The sequence below is a fragment of the Desmodus rotundus genome, chromosome 11, assembly GCF_022682495.2.
Source record: "Desmodus rotundus isolate HL8 chromosome 11, HLdesRot8A.1, whole genome shotgun sequence".
In the NCBI taxonomy this organism is placed as follows: domain Eukaryota; kingdom Metazoa; phylum Chordata; class Mammalia; order Chiroptera; family Phyllostomidae; genus Desmodus; species Desmodus rotundus.
In genome coordinates this window covers 102,849,368-102,852,620 of record NC_071397.1, presented here as the reverse complement: position 1 = coordinate 102,852,620, position 3,253 = coordinate 102,849,368, and positions in this window count along the sequence as shown.

Here is a 3,253-nt window from a genome sequence, read left to right as displayed (position 1 = left end):
CGCTTCCAGTTACCATATTTATTAATACTCTGTCACCTCACAATATAAGAAGGTATATACACATATGAATATACGAGTGATTGTAGTAGATTATAGCATGGGAAAATTATCATTCTTGGATTCAAGACAATTATAATTGACTCTAGGAAATTAGGACACAACCCTGTACAGTGTCGAATTAAGTAAATGTTAACATGAATTTTGGAAAATGTCTAAAGGCAGATGTCTTCTGAGTGGTATTTTAATACATTGCATGCATTCTTCTGAAAGGAATGACCCAAGTTTTAAAGAAAACTGTGAATATATTTAATTCTGCCCTAACCAGTGCCCCACACCCCAGTCAAAATGCTCACAGATGTGTGGTCTTTCTATTTGTCAGGCTCTTTTCAGGTGCTGGTCCAAAAACCTAATATAATTGTTTTTTTTTAAAAGAGGAAAATTGTGTTTCCCAGCATTTCATCAGGGACCCAGCTTCTTTCTGTCTTCCTACACTCTCCCCACAGACTTCTGTGTGCCTCGGGGTGAGTTGGTAGGATTCAGTCACGTCCCCAAAACTAGACTGGACGTCCACTCCCCCTGGGGAGGATGGAGCCAGTCTTCCCTGAACACTGGCCATGGGAAGAGAGTGGGTACGCTGTAATTGGCGCTCTTCTAGCAAGGAGCCAGGGGCTGGGCTTGGGGGAGGCGGCTGACGACACCTGTGACCATCCATGCGATTTCCCTCGTGGTACAGTCATGCAGCGCAGAACAGGGCTGGGAGGTGGGCCCATGGGGTTATAACACAGCCGAAAACTCCCGTCACCCCATGACATGCTGTGGCGCATGACAGCTGCCCACGGCATCCAGCACGGTGACGTGCCGCCAAGCGTGTGGACCAGTGCCAGGCCGTGCCAGGTAGCCCAGGTGTGTAGCAGGCCCTGCACATGAACGCTGATGTCTGCACAATAAGACGGTCTAATGACGCATTTCTCGGAGTGCATCCCCGTCTATGAGCAAGCAGTGTGTGGCTGCAGTGGCAGACGGTGGAGATGTTGCCAGTCTGGCTCCAGACCACTGCCATAACAGCAAGTCACGTGCATGTTTGGTTTCCCAGTGCATACAAAAGTCATATTTATACTATAGTCTATTAAGTGTGCAGTAGTCCTAAGCAAAACAAAACAATGTACTTAATTAAAAAATACTTTATTGCTAAAAAATGCTGACCGTCATGTGAGCCTTCAGTAAGTCGTGATCTTTCTGCTATTTGGAGGGTCTTGCTTTGACGTGGATGAAAACACAACTTGTGCAAAGCACAATAAAGCAAAGTGCAACGAAGGGAGGCGTGCCTGCCCTCAGAACTTGAAACACCGTGTCAAAGTTAATGAGCAGTAAAAATACCTATTAGTGGAATAATCTAGAAACAGGAAGATGGGAAGGTAGAGGGTTTTCACTGACATGTCATAATGACGGGATGATCCAGGAGTGACAGCTCCAGGTGACACAGCAGAGACGCGACAGTCACAGCTCCAGGAATCTTCACCACGGGAGTGTGCAGTTGCTACCTTGCTATAGAAAACATTAGTGAGAACAAGCCAACCTGACAGGGTGGATTTGGAGCCCTCATTTGCATGAGGGCAGACCAATCAGGACCCAGGGCAGAGACCTGTCTCTATGAGCCTGTTCCCTCGGGCTCTGGGCTCTGGGCTCTGGGCTCTGGGCTCTGGGCGGCAGGGCTTCCCGGGCCTACGCTGAAACACCGGAGAGGATGCTAGATCTTCCTGAGGCTGCTCCTTTTACAGCGGAACTACTACGCCATCGGTGGTGACATTGCCGAGCCACCCCCAGCAGCTGCCGTCGTGACTGGGCTGTTTGCACTGTGCCCCGAATTGGGGTCTCTGTGGGTGTTGAGTGGGCCACCAGTGACCTTCAGTGGGCAGGTTCTTGGGAGGGAAATGAGGGGTTGGTCAGGCTGAGAGAGCAAAGTCCAAACTGGGTGCAGTCGGAAGTGGTGCCGCTTCGGCTTTGACGCGAGTGGGAGGTCGGGAGAGGGCCTGCCAGGCAGTCCAGGCGGCCTTTTGCATTAACGGCTCTGCCAGAAGTCATCCTCTATGCTTCCCAGCTTGCTTCTGCAGAACGTAAGCAGAAACAACGAGTGAAAGGGAGGCGTACTGGCCCTTCAATGCAGGAACGTTCCCCAGTGTCCCCAAAGGAGTCCTGTGCGTTCTGACATGTAAAGTGTGTGCCGCTAGGTCACCTTGGACGAGTTCCTGGCACCTTGTCATAACAGCTGTGTGCCGTGCGTTAAGGTTCAGTTCCTGGTTTTTTTGTTTGCTTGTTTTTTAAAAAGATTTTTATTTATTTTAGGGGAAGGGAGAGAGGGAGAGAAACACCCCTGTGTGGTTGTCTCTCGAGCGCCCCCTACTGGGGGCGTGGCCTGCAACCCGGGCCTGTGCCCTGACTGGGAATCGGAGACCCTTCTGTTCACAGGCTGGCGCTCAATCCAGTGGACCACACCAGCCAGGGCTGTTCTTGTCTGTTTGTTTCTAAATGAAGTCTCAGAAGTGACTAAATGCAGCCTAAAAAGTTGGATTAATAACAAATTCCGTTCCAAAGAAACAGCTCCCATTCTCTGGATGCCTTCGAGGGGCCCACCATGCACAGTGCCCTCTACAGGATTCCTGAAGATTCAGGATTTCTCCCCACTTTACAGATGAGAAAAGAGGTTAAGAGATTGTCAAGGCTGGAGTGAGCGTGGAGCCAGAACCCAAACATCAACGTGGTCCCCAAAGCCCTGTGGCCACTGCGGTGTCCCCCAGTCGGACACATGTGAGGAAGCCTTCTGTAGCCCCTCGGCGGCTGTCTGTCCGTCCGTCCTGTCCCGCAGGCCGGTCTGTCTTCCGTCCCGGTAGCTGCTGCATAAGCCACACCACAGCACAGACTCCCAGCTGCAGGCGGAATTTCAGCTGCCCTGACGCTTTACGATTTGCGCACCCGTCGCGGTGGATGTGGCGCGTCCACATCGCAGGGCAGGTGGCTCGCTGGCAGCAGACCGGCGCGCCAGCGGAGAACAAAGGCGGGTGGGGGGGCGGCAGTAAGGGCTGGGGCCACGAGGGACGGGGCGGGAGCCTCCCGGGCCCGAGCCCGGGGAAGGGCGGGGGAGGGGAAGGAGGGGAGGGGACCCCGGGGCTGACGTGCGGCTGGGCCGGGCCGGGGGCGCGGGGCGGGGGCGGGGCCGGGCGGGGGGCGCGGCGGGAGGTGGAGCGGCGCGTCGCGG